Source organism: Ischnura elegans, chromosome 2, assembly GCF_921293095.1.
Source record: "Ischnura elegans chromosome 2, ioIscEleg1.1, whole genome shotgun sequence".
Taxonomy (NCBI): domain Eukaryota; kingdom Metazoa; phylum Arthropoda; class Insecta; order Odonata; family Coenagrionidae; genus Ischnura; species Ischnura elegans.
Window position 1 is genome coordinate 93,429,726 of NC_060247.1, and position 23,806 is coordinate 93,453,531.

At 43.8% G+C, this 23,806-nt stretch overlaps 1 protein-coding gene across 2 annotated transcripts in view; it reads left to right on the plus strand.

Annotated features, from left to right (window-relative positions):
* LOC124154187 (gamma-tubulin complex component 5) overlaps nt 1-23,806 on the plus strand; it is a 93,661-nt gene that overhangs the window by 49,999 nt on the left and 19,856 nt on the right. The gene's annotated exons all lie outside the window — the stretch shown is intronic.

The window sequence follows — 23,806 nt, forward strand, 5'->3', positions numbered from 1 at the left end:
TAGACCTGGTTGGATCCAGCAAACTCGTTCCTTTTACTGCACACTCCTCTTTCTCCCTTGTTGGGGGAAGCTGCATCCGGAACGGAGGGAATGCGTCATCTTAAGCTGCTTGCTCCTTCGGACAGGGGGGTCTCTTATTTCAGACCGTGTTCTTCTGGAATCAATCAATTGCATGATTGATAGGCCCCTCGTCTTCGCTGCCGTGTTGCACCCGTATTCGGGCATGGGCCGCGCCCGACACTCACTACAAAATGTCTTTTTTCTTACACGCGCACAACCTTTTTATAATCCCCATCTTGGGGTGGGGTAATGCACAAGAGGGAGGGGGAACACGTTATGTACGGGAAAAACCCGAGTTCCCATCCTCCCAAACACACTCACACAACACTCTTTATCTTACATAAGAGACATTCATCCCCACTTACGCATACACTCTTCCCTCCACGGGCCGTGGTCTGGGGGGTGGGAAAGGTTAGCGGGAAGGAGCGGGCAGGGAAATGATTGCGCTGATTCTAACAGCACCCCGTAATGGTGTTTGAACCATTACAGTACTGACCAAAAACATGATCACTAGAGAACAGTTTCAGATACTGCCGCTTTACATTGTCATTCGTGATTCCATAAATATATTTTTTAGCGACCAGTTGCCCTGAACATCTCGTAAGATGTGTTTCACCACCATTATTTTTTATGACGCTCGGATCAAAGCAGGAAATCGACTTTGCCAAGTACTTGATCGGTGACTTTTCTAGGATTCACTTCGCCGTGGCGAGAACTGCTTCTTTTGCAAGTACAACTTTCTCATGTGCGATGATATCTCACATGTTTTACGCACGTCTTTAGTAGAAAACTCCAAATCAAAGTAGTTGGAGTCGATTTCTTGCAAATAGAATAGAATAGAATATTTATTTCATCCAAGAGACACAGTACACAGAGTTTAGACTGACATGTGCATAGGACATGTCATAAGTTTACCTACAAAGTATTATTAAAAAAATTAAAAAAATAAAAAGACATTAAGAATTAGGTAAAAAATATTCATTTCCACTTCATATAGTAGACATTATTGATTCGACCCCGGGTTCTGTTCAAATGGTCCTTTGTAACATATTTTTGGAGGAGGATCAAAGCTGTTGGCTTCATTTTATCATAAGGAAAAGGAGCTATAGGTGCAATGCATTGAAATTCTTTGAGAAATTGTTCAAATAATCCGCACATGGACACAAAGAATACTAATTTGGGCGACAAAACACGTAACTCAACTTCTCCTCAACTTTTGAAAAACTGTTACTAGCTGGTTCTCTCTTCTCTCTCTCTCCACACAATCAACATACTTCCTGACGGAAGAAATTATGTTGATTATGAAAAGATGATATTGATGAAGGAAGTGCTCTTTGTGCCACATGATAGCTCTCCACACATCTTACGACAAAAAATTTCTATGAGAATGTTTGATGAGGTGTAGTGAATGAAGTCTGCTCTACGTACCGGCGAATTTTTAAAAAGGTAGTATAATGCCCTCAGAAACCCAAGCATATCCCATTTTGTTGGCTCCGTATAGTGTGTGAAGGCCACAACTGCCAATATTTAATAAGACATGGCCGTTAGTTTCTGAAATTTATTGTCGTGGTGGCGAGTCGCGTCGTGATTAGGTTGGGGAGCACGTAAGAAATAAGTACAGATATATAGGGAGCGAACACAGTTTATTGCTGCTCAATGAAATTATTAGTATAGAGGGTGTGAACATACCAATCCAATCAAAGCGTAAGGCCTAACGGGGGGGTGTAGCGAAGGAGGGGGGTGGAAGTACTCACTCTGCGAGGGTGGTGGTGACCAAACTGGAGGTCTCCCGAGGAAGGTAATGGTGACCCAGCGATGAGGTCTCCCGAGGAAGGTAATGGTGACCCAGCGATGAGGTCTCCCGAGGAAGAGGATGGTGACCCGGCGATGAGGTCTCCCGAGGAAGGTAATGGTGCAGAGTCCGCGACCGGCAAGGGTGTATTGGCCGAAGGGAGCGCCTCGACGACCCAGCAAGGGGTTCTGCCGTGAGCGAGGAAAAGGCGTAGGCGGGAATGGCCCTGATGCGTCTTCGATGCTCGCTTAAATATTGTTTTTGCCGGGCATCAATGACGCAGGGAGTCGCCCGAAAACCGCTACTCGCGGTTCGTTGACCGGGGTATTCCCTAGGAGCAGGTGCACATGAGCGGGCGGGGAAAGACCAAAGGGGACAAAAGGCGAAGGCGACAAAGTGTCGGGGTATGTTCACCCAAATCCTTCAGGGGTGGACCCCGGCACGCGGGAAAGGCCCAAACGCAGAAGGCGTCGAACGGGATCGTGCCTCTGTGCCGGTCGCTGGGAAAGGGTGAAGGGAGGGGGTGAGCGCATGAGGGGGGTAGGTGGAGGTTCCCTCCCACATTATTAAGAAGGTCACTTTATAACTTCCTGGTTGACTCTGGGTCTCGCATCGCTCGGGCCACGAAAGCACCGAAATTGTCCACTCTTGCTGAATTCCTGAAGTGCGTGGAGAACTCTATCCCTGAGCTTGCCATTCCTTGGACGCGCTGATGAAAGTTGTGCGTTTCAGCTATCACCGACGCCTTCGGACTGAAATGCTTCCTATTTGTCCTTAATTTATCAGTCAATGAGAAAACAACGGGTTCCGAGAAAATACATATTGTAACCGTACGGGCGCCGTCCCTCCGGTACACTGAAATATAAAACTAATGTGCCAGGCTAGCGTCGCCGGCAGTGGACCGTGAAATAGGTTCTCCATGAAATACGTGGCAGGTGTAGGGGCGGACGTACGGAGACTCTAAGTTTGTAACATAATCATTTATCGGTCTATTAAATACCACACGTTAAAAAAAACAATGCAACACAAAGAATCCATTCATTACACAGAACCAACCAAATCATGGGCTGAGCTCGGTTGCCGGTAGATTACGAGAGCGAGAGCACGGAAGCATAAGCAAAAGTGCCGTTGGGACCCAAAAAAACTAAAAGGACGGGAAACCCATGCTTCACCCAGCCCACCCACAATTCTGCAATCAATTTGTAATGATCTTGTGTGAGAGAGTTTACCAGCGTAGGATGACCGCCGGGAAGTCGATGACAGGTCAGGTGGTATTGGCTGAAGTTTGGAGGAGCCAGGAAGTCTATTACAGGTCAGGTGGCCCTGGCCGAGCTCTCTGGAGGCACTGGGGAGATGGCTACAGGAATGGCGTGGGCGTCTTGCAGTAACTGGGTGGCCGCCGATATAATATCTCAACACCAGCTTCCGCACTCCTTGACAGTTAGCGCTCGAGAGGGACAGACAGCCTGTCTCCCTCTCGCGGCCACCGCTCTCCTCTCCCTTCCCCTCTTCTCCCGTGCCTTGATCAGCTGACTCCCTCTCCGCCGGTTGCTGACTCATGCCGGTCTGGTGCGCCCGGTAAACTCTCTCTCGCATGGGTTCCGTCTTAAAACAAACCCTTAACCGCTCATGCCTTCGCTCTCGCAACCACCCAGCGACCTTGCGTTGTTACAATATACGAGGGTCAGTCAAAAAGTAATGCCTCCTATTTTTTTTCTATGTTTAATTGTCAGGAAATTTAAATGCAATTACATAGGTTGAAAACCACAACATTGAGGATCATTTTGTCATTTTTCAATGTAATCTCCGCCCATCTCTACAGTTTTGGTCCATCTTTGAACAAGGGCATGTATCCCAGCACGGTAAAAATCACAGCTCTGCTTGCTAAGCCATTGACGCACGGATGTTTTGACGGCCTCCTCATCTTCAAAATGAATCCCACGATGAGCTTCTTTTAGTGGCCCGAACAGATGGAAGTCTGATGGTGCCAGGTCAGGGCTGTATGGGGGATGAGGCAAAACTTCCCATCCAATTTTGACAATCTCGTCAGAGGTGTGACGACTGGTGTGTGGTCTTGCATTGTCATGCAAAAGAAGAACATCTGCCATTGATTTTGTTGGGCGAACTCGCTGAAGACGTGCTTTAAGTTTTTTGAGGGTTGTGACGTATTGAACAGAATTTATTGTGCATCCCTGCTCCAAAAAATCAACCAGAATCACACCCTCTGTATCCCAGAAAACTGTTGCCATAACTTTCCCTGCCGATCGCACAGTTTTGAATTTTTTCTTCCTCGGCGAGCTTGTGTGATGCCACTCCATTGACTGCCTCTTTGATTCGGGTTCAAAAAAATGCACCCATGTTTCGTTCCCGGTCACAATTTTTTTCAGAAACTCATCTCCCTCCAAACGGAAGCGCTGCAAGTGTTGGGAGGCTATTGTTTTCCTTGCCTCTTTATTCTGATCGGTTAACATTCTTGGAACCCACCGTGCACAAACTTTTGAGTACCCCAATTGTTTAATAATCGTGATCACACTGCCTTTACTGAGAGAAATAATGCGACACACTTCATCTGCAGTCACCCGACGGTCACCACGAATGATGTCATCAACTTGCTGAATGTTGTGTGGAGTCACTGCACTCACCGGCCTGCCGCTCCGCTTTTCGTCAGTCAACGGTGTTTGCCCTTCAGCTTCCTTACAACGACGAACCCATCGTCTAACAGTGCTGACATCCACTGTCACAACACCATACACCTTCTTCAGTCTTTCATGAATGCGTATGGGCGTTTCACCTTCTGCATTCAAGAATTCAATCACACAACGCTGTCTCAAACGAACATCGATGTCGGCCATCTTACAAACTTCTGCTGTGCTGCCACCTGTTGACACAGAAAGTTACTACTGCAGTGGATTGCAGAAGAAGGTTTGAGGAATGGCGCCAAATTCAAATTTTTCACTTAACTTAATTTTTTTAAGTAGAAAAAAAATGGGAGGCATTACTTTTTGACTGACCCTCGTAATTAAGTGTATTTTTCAATTTGAAATGCTTCGTAAATGTTAATGTTGCGCCTAGTCTACCTAATCTAATACGCTGAAGTTCTCCAGAAAGAAATTTAATTTTTAATATCCTCTCACAAAATGGCAATTTTTTATCTTTGCCAACAGACAACAACCCCTGAACAACATCCTCGTCAAAGATTTGTAAAACAAGTTTCACATTTTGTTTTTCGAAATAAGTTGTATATGGCCATCTGGTATCTAAGAATACTTGAGTAGCTGATTTGATTCATGAAATTCAGTAGTCATGAAATTTTCGTTGTGTGCTAAAAAAACAGTTTTTGATATGCTGAAAATTTTTAATTGTTATCAAATGGGAAACATGGGTGTAACATGCTTGTTCTTTTTCTCTGTGCTTACCAGTTATTTATCATGCATTTCAATGGATGAACAGAATGAAACAAGACAAATGAAGGTCTCGAGGCATCTCGAGGGTTTGGGTGGACAATGGGTAATTTAGGTGGAGCGCTGAAAAGAGGAACCGCCTTCTTATTGATAGCGTTATTGTCTATAATTATGCATATCACTTTAAACCCAATATCCTCAAGACCCAAAGCTATTTTTATGACAAATTGACACAGGTTTTCTGCCTTCACGGTCTCGGTCGGAATAATGTGTACCACATCCTTAAATTTCGAATGATTACTGTTTAAGGTGAACACATACGCACTTGTTGCAACTTGTAAAATATATATAAAACAAAATATAAAATTTCCCACTTATTTTATGTTAATAAACCACGCAATACAACAACCATTTGAATATACTATTTGAATCAAATGGCTGAGCAGCGGTGCAGAATGACCTAGCCGTCGACGCTCACGAACACCCAATTCTACTATCAAGTAAGTTTTCCCTGTTGCTGTTCTCACATCAACCTTCGCAACAATGTCCTTCTTGTCCACAGTTAAGATGTCAGGTTTCTCAGGGTATACATATGAAGGTGAAGGCCTATGAGGATGTAGGAAGCCAATTGAAACCTCATTGGTATCTTCATTAACATTTAAAACACATCCAAGCCACCAGTGACCTTCATACATACATGTAGCAAACCCTGTGATGTCAAAGAGGAACAAGTCTCGTTGGGTCCTAATTAGGGGCTCATTTCTGATGTCTAGAGAATCGGAGAAAATTTTCGTTTGAATATTGTAATGGCCAATGGGAATAACGCATTGTATTTTGTTGGTACCTGCAATTGTGTGACTTTGTGCAAACCGCTCTTGAAGGAGGGATACTTCTTCATCATACTCGCTGTTGTTTGTATTACAAAAATGACACACTTCATTGTTCTTGGAGTATCATTCAAACAACTGTCTGGGTGTCATTATCTGCGAGTTGTAGATGCACTGCAGACTGGCACGAGCAGCAAGGCAATGCCATCACATGGTCCTTTGCCATGTGATGTGGCAAAGAAGAGACACTTACAGAGACAAACATGTTCTAAAACATGCCACTCTGAAGAGACACTTAAATCAGCCTGACAAAAAGTTATGTGGGTAAAATTTTTGTGATTCTTATATTGGATTGCAGCACCATCTGAGAAGTAGTTCACGTATTTGGGTGTTCTGTGGAAGTGGGATCTCATGAAGTTAATCAGGTGACGCTGAAAAAGATGAACACTCACTGTGTCATGTTTACGGCATTCTGAAATAATAACAAATGAAATGTGATCTATTATATGGTTTTATGGTTGTCTTTAATAAATAACAAATGGATGAATTGTGGCCTGAGCATTGTTCCAATGAAATCCCTGCACCTCATCTTCCAGGACAAATGCATAATTTTCGGCAAAATCACATATTACAATACATTCATTGTCACTAAGTCTCTCTTTCTGATGTTGTAGAAATTGAGACTGTTGTGTAGCTATGAAGGAATGCAACAAAAGCTTTTTTAATTTGTCTCCAAGGTTTTCCAAAAAGTCTTCCATGAATGATACACATGTCTGGAGAGTTGTTCTATCCGTAGATATCCACTGTTTGTATGTTATTTAAACTATTCCATTTTAATGAAATAATTCTTGCAGGTGTGTCGTGATGGAATGCATACCTGGGCAGTTTTCTCAAGTGGAAATATAACATTTTGGCTGTGCAGGATTACAAATTATCCAAGCAAGACACTGTTTGTAAGTGCTAATTTGACAGTCTGCATCACGTGTCAACTCTTTCAGTCTGCAACCTTCCAACATGAGCTTCACATTTTGGTGAATACTACAAACACACACACTCTGGGTACCAGCTGCACCAGCCAAAACACAGTTCCTGGGTCGCTTGTGGCAGAATTTTATAGTGCTACGTTCAGTCCTGGGTGTTCATCCTAAAATGCCTTATACAGTTCATGCAGGTTTGCTAGCACCAGTCGTTTTTGTTTGTGAATCTTGAAACCATTTTCCTTGACAGAAACAAAAATCATTCTCTCCAGGCAAACAGCGGCTTATTCGTCTATCTCGCTTTATTCGTCTATTCGCTTATCGTCTCTATTGTAGAATTCTATGACACTTCCACTTTCCAGCAAGGCGCTGGCCACTTGCGGTCGGGAACTACCCTCGTGGATCTTATCCGTTAGATTGGCGACGCTGCTAAAGTCCGCCGAGTCCTGGGTCGCCAAGATAATTTGAGTGCTTAAGGGTGGACGTCTTATCCACAGTGATCTTAGGAAATCATCGGGAAACGATTCTCATTCGTAATATCTTTTATTCTTCACATATTCATGCATTCAACTTAAGAGACAGATTTCTCTTAAATATCTATATTTCCATATGAAAAAATTGCCATCTTGCCCTAATTGCGATCTTTAAATTTTTTCACCTATCTGCTATCACAGTGCTATAGCAGGAAAGAAATCTTTAAGTCCATATTTGCTCAGAGGGTCCAAATTGCTTTCAGGTACTTAAATGCCTGTCATGTCTCAGACAATTTGAATAGCTACATTGCCTTAATTGTACCCACGGAAGTCTGGTAATTTTTCTTATGCAGTAATCGCTGTAATTATCCGAATCCTTGGGGCCTGGTCGTCCCCAGTAATGAGTCTTTGAACGTAACTTATTCGCATTGATGTTATTTTTCCTGTAATACTTTACCTGTAAATACGTCGGTCGGAACTGCAGTAGTAGAGATAAAGGAATCGGAATCTCAGGTATAAAATAGCAGCCACAGAGAACCACGATGGATAGAGGGCCATGGCAATCGATAGTGCGATGAACCTGCAACCTATGGATTAGGAAGAAAACCACAGGTTAATGCAGGAAGAGAAAGTTAAAATTCTGAAAATATAAAGTATAAATGAAAAGCATGAACATGCCTTTTCGCATGCCGCTCAATAAAGAAATGCGTAATTGATGTGTGATGCAACACCACCAACCACATCCTGACCAATAGAAGTCGTGGTTTTTCCTGCGGTGGTTGAGGTGGCGTTTCGCCAGCTGCCTCCTTGGGGCCTGGTCGTCCCCAGTAATGAGTCTTTGGACGTAACTTATTCGCATTGATGTTATTTTTCCTGTAATACTTTACCTGTAAATACGTCGGTCGGAACTGCAGTAGTAGAGATAAAGGAATCGGAATCTCAGGTATAAAATAGCAGCCACAGAGAACCACGATGGATAGAGGGCCATGGCAATCGATAGTGCGATGAACCTGCAACCTATGGATTAGGAAGAAAACCACAGGTTAATGCAGGAAGAGAAAGTTAAAATTCTGAAAATATAAAGTATAAATGAAAAGCATGAACATGCCTTTTCGCATGCCGCTCAATAAAGAAATGCGTAATTGATGTGTGATGCAACACCACCAACCACATCCTGACCAATAGAAGTCGTGGTTTTTCCTGCGGTGGTTGAGGTGGCGTTTCGCCAGCTGCCTCCTTGGGGCCTGGTCGTCCCCAGTAATGAGTCTTTGGACGTAACTTATTCGCATTGATGTTATTTTTCCTGTAGTACTTTACCTGTAAATACGTCGGTCGGAACTGCAGTAGTAGATATAAAGGAAGCGGAATCCCAGGTAGAAAAAAGCAGCCACAGAGAACCACAAGGGATAGAGGGCCATGGCAATCGATAGTGCAATGAACCTGCAACCTATGGATACGGAAGAAAACCACAGGTTAATGCAGGAAGAGAAAGTTAAAATTCTGAAAATATAAAGTATAAATGAAAAGCATGAACATGCCTTTTCGCATGCCGCTCAATAAAGTAATGCGTAATTGATGTGTGATGCAACACCACCAACCACTTCCAACGCAATGAGTTGGGCGCCAATTGTCGTATCCTCCGCTGCTGAGTCGTTGAGGGGTCCTGGCTGGGAGCGGGTCCTCATCGGTAGTCTGGGAGAAGGACAAGCAGGAAAAATATACACACAACTACAAATTTTACTGTCTACGAGGTAACTCAGAGTCGCCCTGCTTAGTAATCAGTGGACACCAACATCTCAACATCATTGGACTACTTTGGTTCCAATTCTCTTGAAATATAATGCTTTGTCAAAAAAATGCATCAGGGAAACCATTATGCTGAAATAAAATGATTGGATGCGTCATTCAATGGTAAATACATGTCAATTTGTTCGCATAGTCAACCCCTCAACATGTTCTTTCTCTCACATATACCTAAGGCAGTTGTACAGCCTGCTATTCATCTGCTCTTCCCACTTCCATTGCATTTTCCTCGCCTATTTCAGCAACTGATTGTATTGATGGGAATGTTTGGCGCTACCTGGCTTAGTTTTAGGAGATAGGTAAGAAGAGGATAAGGAGATTGGATAGAAAAGAGGTGTGTGAATAAGAGGCGTCGCGTATCTCGTCTGCTTTTGGGCAGTCTGACCTCGAACTTTAAGTCAGCCTCGGAAAGGGGGAAGAGGGCAATCTCTTCCTTTGGGTAGCCGCGCCCCACGGACCCGAGCCTACCAAGGAAACAACCTCGTTAACAAAACCACAGTGGACCTCAAAGGTTGGGTCGGGACAGTTTTTGGGTCGACTCTGTGTTTGGCGATTCCATATTGCCTTAGCCCTCCCACGTTTGCCACTTTCTATGGGTACCCCAAACCAAATACCTGTGGCCTCTATGGAGCCTCAACCCAGTAAAAGAATTTGTATAGAAAACGCCTCAGAAAAAGATTATCCATCCTTTCTGGTTATGAGCAGCATTGAAGGAGCTTTTTGATTGCTTAAATGATTCAGTGCTTGGTTGGCGACGTGAAAACAGCGAAGACTTCGATCAAGTTCTCTCCTCATCGAGGTCAAACAATCAAGACCAGCGAAAAGACTTTGGAGCTTAAGGAATTTTTTCAAGTACCAGTGGAAGTGGAACCCTATAGGTCACTTAACACATGTGACGGTGTCATAACATATTGGGACCTTGCAGACGACTCTGAGGAGGAAATTAAAGATCTAAGGGTGATATGGATCCTCCACCTGCTGGTCTTTGTGAATGACCTTTTTTCTTGAATGCGTGATGCGATAGCTGTGCGATGAGCGTCCACCGTCTCCATTTCTTGGGATCTTTGCTGAAGGAAGCTAAGAAGCCTTCCGACTCTGCTGCTGGGCCTAGGTACCCTCGTTAACTCACCAACTTTTGCTTTGAACGAACCCTGTGCGTCCGCGCGCGTCCGCGTATATGCCCATTATGGACGACGCTGCAGCTGCAAGTCACGCAGTCCAGCAGCGTAATTTGAGTACCTCGTCATCCTCCGGCGTGTCTAGGTTTTGGGCTGGTAGTGTAGGTCGCAGCGCTTCCCAAGTATCTGGTGCCGGTGCTGGTGGATTAGGTCCTTGGATAGTGTTGATAACTTGGGTAAGCTGTTGGAGCTGTTGGGCCATCCGCGCAAGCTGTTGCTCCATCTCTGGTTCGTCCTCAGTAATTTCTGATAAGGTTGCCTGTATTCGTATCTCTTCCTGTTTCTTCTTCGAAAAGATCCTGCGATCGCGGTTCTTTGGATCTTAACTTCATATGTACTGCTGCTGGACCTAGGTACATCATTGATAATTTCATCCAAGTTAAGTTTTGATGCAACATCATGTTCAATTGACAACATAGCAAGAGAACTTAGACGTTCCTGTGAGATGCTACTTGTCAGATAAGTCTTGGTGAGCTTCAAGGGTGAAAAACTTCGTTCAGCTGATGCCACAGTCACTGGTATAGTCAGTAAAATCCTATATGCAATGTAAATATTTAGGAATGGATTTCCGAGCTCACTTAGATACGTCAAAATGCCTTTAGGAGTTTTGATATCATCGGGAATCATATCTTTGAACACTTCAATTTCTGTGAGTAGATGTGACGCAACAATGTCTTTGGAAAACCCTTCATTCAAACCTACACCAAGCTCAAGTTCAAGTTGTTCACACTTTGATTTCAGTTCGTCATTATGGAGAGATTTCAAACTTCTGGGGAAAACAAAAAACCGAAAATCTCCGAGTATTTGTTTAGCTGCCCAAACCTTTCTTGAAAACTGTTTAGTACTGTGTCAACAATTGGGTAGAATCGATTTTGAATTTTTCTTGTGGAGATTGGTCCTTCACAATCATGTCACTACTTTCATAATCAAACATCTTCCTCTTCCGCCCCACTCTTTTCTCTTCAAACTTTGGTTCGATCTGCAAATTTTCCGCTATTTCTTTTGCGGTTATCTGCGCACTAATGTAACCTTCATTTCGGTACCTCTCAATGTGTTTGACTAAGCCATTGAGGGAGTTGATTGCTATTTTCAAATCCATGTTTTCTGCTTGAAGTGCCTTACTTGCTGCATTAATAGGAAAAAGGATGTCATACCATATTACAAGTCCTACAACAAACTTATAGCTTTCTAATTCGTTCACTGCAACAGTATGTGCTTCAGTTTTGGTTTTCGGATCATCAGTGCTGTTGCTGACTTCAAGAAGGGCATCTCTAACTTCATTTGCTTGATATCTTATTGCCTTAACACTCTCCACTCTACTCTCCCATCGTGTGTCTGAGTGTTTTTTCAAAGTTAAAGATGGTATCTTTTTTTAGTAAGATATCCCATCTTTGGGTGGATGCTCCAAAAACCATAAATTCTTTGGTCAATTCCAAAAAAAGTAATTGCCTTCGCTGTACATTTTGCGGCATCTGAAAGGACAAGATTAAGGTTGTGACTTGCACATGCACATAAAATGCTCTTGGATTGCACTTTAAGACTCGTGCTTGTACTCCACTTCGGTGACCTTTCATATTGGCCCCGTTATCGTAACTTTGGCCTCTACAGTTATCGATGTCAAGTCCAAGTCCATCTAGTTTAGTTAAAAGAGTTTCCGTCAAACTTCTCCTGTTTTCATGGTTACGTTTAGGAAGTCAATAAAGTGCTCTTCTACACTTACTGCCTCATTTGATAAGTTAAGAAATAGCCTTAGTATCATTGTCATCTGTTCTTTGTGGCTGGTATCAGGAGTACAATCTAGAATAATAGAAAAGTACTTACTTTCTTTCACATTGTTAATTATATAACTTTTTACTTTGTCAGCCATCAAATTAATGAGCTCATTTTGAATGGTCTTACCAAATAATAGTCATGAATTTCTTTAGATTTTATGCGCCTCAAATGTTGTTGCAACACGGGGTCAAACTGTGAAATCATTTCGATTAACCCTAGAAAATTTCCATTATTTTCTTGGAATAGTTTGTCATGTGTTCCTCTTAAGGTCATGTTGTGTTGCGCTAGATACTTTATAGCAAGCAGAATTCGCTAAAGGACCTGTCGCCAGCACTACCTTTCTGTCTCTAACATGTCTAGTTCCAATTTGTCAACACCAGACCGTTTTTTCAACCTCATCTCACACACTAACCATTTTTTTAGACACATCACGTGGTCAGGTGATTCTTCATGTGATTTTAACCTGTCGCCTAAATGTTTCCAATGATCATGGCCTTCACTTTTTAAACGTGAAGTTGAAGGAGACCCAAAAAGCTTACAAGAAAAACAAAAAACTTTGTATTTGTTTTTAGAATATACCAGCCACTTTCGATCTTGTCTCTCTCCATTTTGCATAGTTCTTATGTAAAAATCGGGTGAAAATGTTCTCCGGTTCTCACTTAATGGAAAATCAGAATTTACTACTCTTACTGGGCCCTTAGTTACAAGTTTGTCAATCATTTCGGAAGTTATTATATCAGGCCAAGTACCTGGATTTGGCTCTAATCTACCTCAGTACAACTAGGCCTACCTAAATCTGACCTTGGGTTTATAGCCGAATCCGGACGAAAATCAGGTGGAGGATGTTGTTCATCTACATTTGGAATGGTAACTGTGTGGGAACTTGATCCACTTTCAGTCTAAGAAATTTTTGGGTTAGGAACTTCGGAACTGTTGACTTTGTCAATGTCAGTATCACTTTGACCTTCATTTTCGTACTCATGCTCAAGTGTTGTTTTTGAAGATGAAAGTTGAAGATATTTTTCGAAAGCACCTTTTTGTGAGCTCAAGAATTGTTCACGTTGACACTTTTTTTTGCCTTTGTAGCCCCTGATTCATATTTGCGATATTTATCTCTTTCACGAGACATATCATCAGCACTTTCAAAACTCTGGTTTGTTATAAGCAAGTGTATACGTAACACAATACAACAGTTTCGCTATGTACTAGTACTGCAGAGCAAACAGCGCAAAACAGTAACACATTATCACTTGAAAAAATTCAAAATTCACTAAACGCATCTACCAAAACACGTACAGACTGAAGACGCAAACGCGACACTGACACAAGACTGTACACAAATCAGCCAGGGACGCGGACGAGGTTGAGGTGTGCAGTGTGTGTGTGTGTGTTTTTATTATTATTATTATTTATTGGTCGGTAAAACAAGAAGAGTTTACAGAAAAAGATAAACGTTTACATATTCTTGGTCAAGACGTGATAAAGCGGTCGTTCGAGGGACAGTTTGTGCCCAGGGGGTTGGTTACCCCTGCTTACAATCTTCTCTTCCTCGCTTATCCATTATGATCTTGTGTATCCATTATGATCTTGTCTCTCCATTATGATCTTGTGTATCCATTATGATCTTGTGTATCCATTATGATCTTGTGTATCCATTATGATCTTGTGTATCCATTATGATCTTGTGTATCCACCATAAGAGAGAAGGCCGCTTTCCGTCGATGACCAACGCCGCACGAATCAGATGCAGCACACTTAAATCCTGAGTGAGATACAAGAAATGTTGATGAGCCCTGATTCCCACATGGTAGGCACTTTTTGGAGGGACAAGGGTAAATGAAATTACGTAAAATAAAATAATAATAAATAAATAATGGAACAGAAGGATAAAATCAATAAATAAATAAGTTAACAAGGCCAGGTCAATACAATTTAAAATACCGCAATGTAAAAAGGCTATTATGGTGACATAAGACATAATGTTTTTGTAATCCCAAAATGTATAGGAGTCAAGCGCTCCTTTAAAAAGATTATAACTTTTAGGAAAGTCTCCCAGTAATCAACGTTGTTGATTTTCCTTTTGAAGTACAAGGTCACTCTCTTGTATATTACAGATTTGGCTAGACTAGCTAGATAATTTGCAAGCTTAATTTCATGATTGGTCTTTTTGTCTAATGGAAAACCTCCATATAGCTGGTATAGAAATACATTATTACGTGCATGAGCTTGTGAAGTGGCCTTCACAGTGGCATCTTGTGCATTTAGGCTCATTCAAATTAAAATATATGCGGTGATAACCCGTACCGAATTCCACTAGCAGGCTTTCAGGGATGGTAACGACCTCTCGCCGGACAATCAAACATTGCCTCCGCCACGAGGTTATATGCGCGAGGTCCGGTCGCCGCATGCCGATGGTGAGATGAGTTACCGTGCTTACTTCTCTCCCTATCTGGCTAAGTATTTCTGAGAGGTCAGACTGCGGGAATTCCGGTGGAATATTGGGGATCACAAGTCTCTCGACGCGATTGACCATCCGACTGGCCAAAACGAATTGGTCATGAATAGTCACTCCTCCGTGATCGGACGTAAAATCTTGCAGAATTTCCTCACTCTTAAAATAAACACTAAATCTGCCGTTCGACAATTTTGCCGCATGTGTGATGTTTAGACCCCCTGTGGCGTCAGATATGGCTATTACATAATCCGCGATGGGAGTGTCGGGCGGAGCCCGCATTAGAATGCCGAGCCTCCTCGTGGGTCCTGTGTTTAGTGGCACAATGCGTTTTGTTTTGATTCTTAGCATGGGCAGCGCGGTATTGCCGCTCGCCGTTTCGACTGCCTGCCCCTCACCCCTGTCTGCTCCGGCCGCCCTTGCGTAGCTCGCGGGCCTCGTCGGTGTGCCAACCTCCAGGCCACCTCAGCTTCTTTCCCCAGCGTTGGAGGTGCCCACAAGGCTTCCCAATGTACTTTTTCATTTGTGTGACTACCTCTCATGGGCCATTGGATGTTGTCCGTGCCATTTTTTTGAAAAGTACTTCGGTGTATATCTCCCTCTTTGAAATCGGAAGTAATTTGTTGCACTTACTTATCTCACTTCGATAATTACAATTTGTTTCGGTCATACATGGCCATCCCACTCTCGATGGACAAGTACCATCTCCCGTTTTTATGTTAAAAAACTGCGTCGCTTCCCTTAATGACCAATAGAAGTCGTGGTTTTTCTGCGGTGGTTGAGGTGGCGTTTCGCCAGCTGCCTCCTTGGGGCCTGGTCGTCCCCAGTAATGAGTCTTTGGACGTAACTTATTCGCATTGATGTTATTTTTCCTGTAATACTTTACCTGTAAATACGTCGGTCGGAACTGCAGTAGTAGAGATAAAGGAATCGGAATACCAGGTAGAAAAAAGCAGCCACAGAGAACCACAATGGATAGAGGGCCATGACAATCGATAGTGCAATGAACCTGCAGCCTATGGATACGGAAGAAAACCACAGGTTAATGCAGGAAGAGAAAGTTAAAATTCTGAAAATATAAATTATAAATGAAAAGCATGAACATGCCTTTTCGCATGCCGCTCAATAAAGAAATGCGTAATTGATGTGTGATGCAACACCACCAACCACATCCTGACCAATAGAAGTCGTGGTTTTTCCTGCGGTGGTTGAGGTGGCGTTTCGCCAGCTGCCTCCTTGGGGCCTGATCGTCCCCAGTAATGAGTCTTTGGACGTAACTTATTCGCATTGATGTTATTTTTCCTGTAATACTTTACATGTAAATACGTCGGTCGGAACTGCAGTAGTAGAGATAAAGGAATCGGAATCTCAGGTATAAAATAGCAGCCACAGAGAACCACAATGGATAGAGGGCCATGGCAATCGATAGTGCAATGAACCTGCAACCTATGGATACGGAAGAAAACCACAGGTTAATGCAGGAAGAGAAAGTTAAAATTCTGAAAATATAAAGTATAAATGAAAAGCATGAACATGCCTTTTCGCATGCCGCTCAATAAAGAAATGCTTAATTGATGTGTGATGCAACACCACCAACCACATCCTGACCAATAGAAGTCGTGTTTTTTCCTGCGGTGGTTGAGGTGGCGTTTCGCCAGCTGCCTCCTTGGGGCCTGGTCGTCCCCAGTAATGAGTCTTTGGACGTAACTTATTCGCATTGATGTTATTTTTCCTGTAATACTTTACCTGTAAATACGTCGGTCGGAACTGCAGTAGTAGAGATAAAGGAATCGGAATCTCAGGTATAAAATAGCAGCCACAGAGAACCACAATGGATAGAGGGCCATGGCAATCGATAGTGCGATGAACCTGCAACCTATGGATTAGGAAGAAAACCACAGGTTAATGCAGGAAGAGAAAGTTAAAATTCTGAAAATATAAAGTATAAATGAAAAGCATGAACATGCCTTTTCGCATGCCGCTCAATAAAGAAATGCGTAATTGATGTGTGATGCAACACCACCAACCACATCCTGACCAATAGAAGTCGTGGTTTTTCCTGCGGTGGTTGAGGTGGCGTTTCGCCAGCTGCCTCCTTGGGGCCTGGTCGTCCCCAGTAATGAGTCTTTGGACGTAACTTATTCGCATTGATGTTATTTTTCCTGTAATACTTTACCTGTAAATACGTCGGTCGGAACTGCAGTAGTAGAGATAAAGGAATCGGAATCTCAGGTATAAAATAGCAGCCACAGAGAACCACAATGGATAGAGGGCCATGGCAATCGATAGTGCGATGAACCTGCAACCTATGGATACGGAAGAAAACCACAGGTTAATGCAGGAAGAGAAAGTTAAAATTCTGAAAATATAAAGTATAAATGAAAAGCATGAACATGCCTTTTCGCATGCCGCTCAATAAAGAAATGCGTAATTGATGTGTGATGCAACACCACCAACCACATCCTGACCAATAGAAGTCGTGGTTTTTCCTGCGGTGGTTGAGGTGGCGTTTCGCCAGCTGCCTCCTTGGGGCCTGGTCGTCCCCAGTAATGAGTCTTTGGACGTAACTTATTCGCATTGATGTTATTTTTCCTGTAGTACTTTACCTGACAATACGTCGGTCGGAACTGCAGTAGTAGATATAAAGGAAGCGGAATCCCAGGTAGAAAAAAGCAGCCACAGAGAACCACAAGGGATAGAGGGCCATGGCAATCGATAGTGCAATGAACCTGCAACCTATGGATACGGAAGAAAACCACAGGTTAATGCAGGAAGAGAAAGTTAAAATTCTGAAAATATAAAGTATAAATGAAAAGCATGAACATGCCTTTTCGCATGCCGCTCAATAAAGAAATGCGTAATTGATGTGTGATGCAACACCACCAACCACATCCTGACCAATAGAAGTCGTGGTTTTTCCTGCGGTGGTTGAGGTGGCGTTTCGCCAGCTGCCTCCTTGGGGCCTGGTCGTCCCCAGTAATGAGTCTTTGGACGTAACTTATTCGCATTGATGTTATTTTTCCTGTAGTACTTTACCTGTAAATACGTCGGTCGGAACTGCAGTAGTAGATATAAAGGAAGCGGAATCCCAGGTAGAAAAAAGCAGCCACAGAGAACCACAAGGGATAGAGGGCCATGGCAATCGATAGTGCAATGAACCTGCAACCTATGGATACGGAAGAAAACCACAGGTTAATGCAGGAAGAGAAAGTTAAAATTCTGAAAATATAAAGTATAAATGAAAAGCATGAACATGCCTTTTCGCATGCCGCTCAATAAAGTAATGCGTAATTGATGTGTGATGCAACACCACCAACCACTTCCAACGCAATGAGTTGGGCGCCAATTGTCGTATCCTCCGCTGCTGAGTCGTTGAGGGGTCCTGGCTGGGAGCGGGTCCTCATGGGTAGTCTGGGAGAAGGACAAGCAGGAAAAATATACACACAACTACAAATTTTAGTTGACCCAGGTTTATTGTCGTCTGGTTGGAACATGGGGCCTTACTCCGCGTAGGGAGCAGGCGTTGTCAAAAAAATCACACAAATCGCCTGAAGGGCGTCCGGCCGCGGGCTTCAGGCCTAGTCAGTCTTCTGCGTTCGTCTCCTGGTCGGCTGCTTCTGAGGCGAGGGCCCAAACAACATCCTCACCACCCTCGGGTCGCTGATCCTCCGGGGTAGTCTGGTCACCGTGGCGTAAGGGGTGAGCGGCGAGTCGAGTGGTCGCAGTCCGTATGATGGCGGCGTCGGCGGCAGCGGGCTCAGGAGCAGCTCGAGTTGGTTCCAGGCGTAGGGCGGCGGCGGCGGCAGCGGGCTCAGGAGCGGCTCGAGTTGATACCGGGCGTAGGGCGGCGGCGGCAGCGGACTCAGGATTGGCCAGGGGTGGGCGGCTGCTTCTGCTGCCCACTGTTGGTAGTCCTCGACACTGGGGGACTGCGTTGGCCTTCTGGTCACTGGGGCTGGTGGCGGCGTCGAGCAGGAAACTCCAGGTTGGTCCGTGGTCGGCGTGCTGCTTCCTCCTGCCGCTGGCGGGCTCTGGCGGCGTTCCGGGCGAGGCGGGGTCGTCTCGGCATTCGGCTGCACCGTGGAGACTTGTGCCGCTTCGCAAAAAGCGCGAGTACGGCGTCGGGGTGAGGATGTGCTCGCTCCACCCTCGTAGCAGTTGAAGGTGACGACTCGAGGCTGCTCGCACTTCCATCCGTCTCCTTGCTCTCCCTCCTCCGTTCTGTCTTTCCGGGCCCTGGGGCCCCCCTTATATTCCAGGCTGGGCCCTGCTGCTAGCCAATGAGCGTTCGTCTTGGGGCCCGGGGTAGGGGAAAAGAGAAAGTCCCTGCGTCGTTGGCGTGGGTGGAAAGGGGAGTGAGGAGAAGTGAGGGGAGATTCGGGCTTCCCGGCTACGTGGCCCGGTGACGTCAACCCGTCCGCCCCTTCTCCTTGGCGTGGGGGGTGGACGGTGACGCGATTTGAGTTAGGGGGAGGGTCCACGTGGTCGCTCTTCGTGCCGGGAGATTTAAATTTCTTGGCGCGGGTTTTGGCCATGTTGTTGGCGTACATCAAGCGCGGTATTGCCGCTCGCCGTTTCGACTGCCTGCCCCTCACCCCTGTCTGCTCCGGCCGCCCTTGCGTAGCTCGCGGGCCTCGTCGGTTTGCCAACCTCCAGGCCACCTCAGCTTCTTTCCCCAGCGTTGGAGGTGCCCACAAGGCTTCCCAATGTACTTTTTCATTTGTGTGACTACCTCTCATGGGCCATTGGATGTTGTCCGTGCCATTTTTTTGAAAAGTACTTCGGTGTATATCTCCCTCTTTGAAATCGGAAGTAATTTGTTGCACTTACTTATCTCACTTCGATAATTACAATTTGTTTCGGTCTTACATGGCCATCCCACTCTCGATGGACAAGTACCATCTCCCGTTTTTATATTAAAAAACTGCGTCGCTTCCCTTACTGACCAATAGAAGTGGTTTTTCCTGCGGTGGTTGAGGTGGCGTTTCGCCAGCTGCCTCCTTGGGGCCTGGTCGTCCCCAGTAATGAGTCTTTGAACGTTACTTATTCGCATTGATGTTATTTTTCCTGTAATACTTTACCTGTAAATACGTCGGTCGGAACTGCAGTAGTAGATATAAAGGAAGCGGAATCCCAGGTAGAAAAAAGCAGCCACAGAGAACCACAATGGATAGAGGGCCATGGCAATCGAGAGTGCAATGAACCTGCAACCTATGGATACGGTAGAAAACCACAGGTTAATGCAGGAAGAGAAAGTTAAAATTCTGAAAATATAAAGTATAAATGAAAAGCATGAACATGCCTTTTCGCATGCCGCTCAATAAAGAAATGCGTAATTGATGTGTGATGCAACACCACCAACCACTTCCAACGCAAGTTTGACAAGTTTGGTGTGAGTACTTCGCAACGTGATTAGACTTGCGCAACGACTCAGAAGCAATTGGACCCCTTTTCGGGAAGGTTGGCAGTTTTTTTAGTGATTAGATGACCCGGTGAACTAAGTATTACCTTCTTCTATCTATCTATATGCAATTAATTAAGACTAGTTAAACTATTTCAGACACAAATACAAAATTGAATTTTACCAGATACTAATATGATATTATACCTTGTAAGTGGGCATGGAATGGTGCTCCCTTCTTTCATTACTTTTTTATTATTGCTTTTATTACTTTCTTGACACTCATAATTTTTCCCACATTCCCAACGGCAGCGACATCCTTATGGAAACAATTCATGCCGTGTCCCTTTACACATCTATCCCCCACGAGGAAGGAATTCTACTTGCTTCACCATTTCCTTTCGCGAGGATCTACACCTTATTCTCCATCCACCAGTCATAAGCAAGATGGACATTCAGTTCGAAAACAATGCCGATTTGCAATGCTAAGGAGTGCCGATGGTCACAAGAATATAAATGATTAATGCGAGGTTGAAATGATGCTCGGGATCTGATCTGGTTGCCGATATTATTTTCTGAAACTATGTACTCTCGCGATGCCTCCTTGCACTCAGACATCACTCTCGCGATGAGCACCGACTCTTCGTGTTCCGACTCGTCACCCATTCCCACCCGGCTACATATAGCATTGTCCAGGAACAGGAAAATATTTCGATTTTGCCGTCTCATTTTTCTGTCTAAGGTCATTAGCCAATCCTCAAAAATCTTCGAAGTCATCCTTGCCTTACTGTTTGCATACCAAGATATACCCAACTTTGTCATATCAGTATTCTTGAAGCATCTTGGCCGAAGAGATTTTCCAATCACCAAGGGTTCCTCTTTTTCTCCATCAGCGCTTACACAGAAACACACGGTCAATCGTTCTTTGGCCAGCTTTCCACCCTTGCATTGCTCTGACTTAAGTGTCAGGGAATTAGATGGCAGAGTACGGAAAAAAAGTCCGCTTTCGTCCATATTAAACACATGCTGCTGTTTTCGGGTTTTGATAATCGCTAGAAGTCTCATCATCCAATCACAGACCACTTCTTCACTTACGTCTCCAGATTCACCGGAGATCCCACGGAAGGTAATGCTATGCCTGACACGAAATCGTTCAAGCCAGCCATTGCTAGCCACGAAATCTTCATCTCCTAATTCTATAGCAAATTGCAAGGCCTTCTCTTTTATTAAAGAGCCAATTATGGGAATATTTTTCGACCGTGTGACTTTAAACCACTCAAAAACTGAAGAGTTAATTCCTTCGTATTTTTCTTGCCGCTTTCTTTTCACTCCTCGGCTCCGGTCACTGTTTTGCCACTCTTTCAAAATTTCTTCCCTAGATTTTAAAATTCCGTTTATTTGGGTTTTCCCACACTTAAGCAAATCCGCTAACCTTCTTTCAGATGAATCCTTATCTCGTTCTTCAATAACTTGAACCCTTTCCTCTAAACTCAAACAAACTCTCTTCGACATCTTGGACTCGGAGATTGTTCTTATATCGTCATTCAAAGCAAACTGCCACGACTTAAATATGAAGTGGCAGTTTTGCCCACGAAAGGACTCGCTGATTCACAATTTACAAATGTTTGAGCAAAAGAAAATACATTGTATACAAAACAGAACCCCTACGGAGAGGGTCAAGCCTACGAACCCACTCCGCCTGCCGTGACAAGAGGGTAATTATCCTCAACGGCCGAATTGTTCTGGTAAGTGCAGGTACAAACTGGTGCTGCTTACAATGTAGACTTTCCTAGCAGGCTGGTAGAATTCCCTGGTCGCCTAATGGAGGGAAATTCCCGTGGTAGTGTTGGTTTTTGGTCGGGGTGAGGGGTGGTCTTTGAATAGGGGTAATAAATACATTGACTATACGGGCATCACAATCGGTTCTAAGAGAGGTTTCACTGTACCTAGCCGCGCCCGCTCTCACTCATGTCAAGTTCTCTCACTCGTTTTTATCACTCACACGACACAGTACTGTATTGACAAACGCAATTGCACGATAAAAAATACTGCATTATTATTCCTTTTTCATAATATCATTTTTTGTCTAGGACGGACTTAACAATGCAGTAATAGTTGAAATTGCGTTTTCAAAACTATCGTATATTTTTTTTTCACGAACGCGGGGCCCCCCAAAGCGCGGGGCCCGGGGCGGTCGCCCCGCCCTAAGGCCGGCCCTGACGTTGCTAATTGGGTAGCCATTGTCTCTGTTAATAAGTTGTTTTGTGGATTTCCAAGGCTTCCCTTATCTGCCTTGGGTAGTAGCGACTCTTTTTCTACTATTTTCCCTCTGATAATGCGGAGTGCGCGCGTCGGCCATGTTCTAATCACAGAGGCTCATGAAGTTGAATATTGCCAAAAATGAACATAAAAATTACATTATAACAGCATGAAGACAAAATGAAATATGTGTGCAAAATATGCAAACAATACAAGACAATCTTCTGCAGTGGTTCCTTCACAGATAAAATAAGATAGAAAAATAAAATGTACGGTTGAAAAAAGACCGAGTACAAAGCTGCTACACAAATCACATATTGAGTGAAAAAAAAATTACATAGAAGAGAAACATCCAGCAAGGTCATAGAACAGCAGGTAAGATGTATACAATCTCAGGTATCGGAATATTTAGTTTAACAACTTTTCTGACTTTCCTTAGTCGCTGAAGTGAATCTTTATTCATAGCCGGAATAACATGGTATAGCTTCATTCTTATAAAAAGCTTTTTACAGTACCCAATGTTGAAATATGGGCATGGAATATTGCAATTGATGTCCCTCATTTGATCCAGAAGTTTGCATCCAACACCAGGTTCCCAAATAAGAGTGGGCAACACATTTTCAAAAATACTATCCATCTGAGCCACTATTTGTACGAAGCTTGAATTTGGCATTACTAACCTAGAAAAGGAATTTTCCCCAAATGCTTTATTAAAAGAATACAATTGTGATGGATCAACCATTAAATTGTTCTCCCGTGAGTACTTCAGGCATGCATCTAAATAATGTTGTTACAGGCATTTCCTCATTAAATATCCGGTAACATACACTTCTGCCCTGTCCCGAAGTGTCTAATTCCTGTAATCATGAGAAATATTAATACCATAAATAATTTTAACCTTATCTGGTGGGATCTTTTGGAAAACGGAAAAAAGTTAGTTCGCTGATTCACCATCCCAGAATTAATTTGGCATATAATGGCAGAACGCCAAGAGTATCCTCCTCCCCTTTCATTATCCGCTATTGAAATTAGTGCTCCCTAAATAATAAAAATTTTATACGACTCGCACTTCGTAATACGAAGAAGATACTGGATTTAAAGCCTTCAACCCTTCAAACCACGTTAGAACACTCAATGCTTGATATCATTGACACGCTTACAACATGGCTGGAAGCGCATTTCGCGATTACAGTTTAAGGCGCCCTCTTTCCTCTCTGTATACTCTGTATTACCACCACGACCTTTTGGACAAAATGGAGGTGTGATGCCTCGCATAGGTATCGGTCAGTATGCGAGTCTTTCTGCGTACAGCATGTCCAAGACTGCCATCGTCTTTTCTCTTAATTATGACGTCCAATAAGGATAACTTGCCTTCGCTTTCCTTTTCCATAGTGAACCGAATCTTCGGTG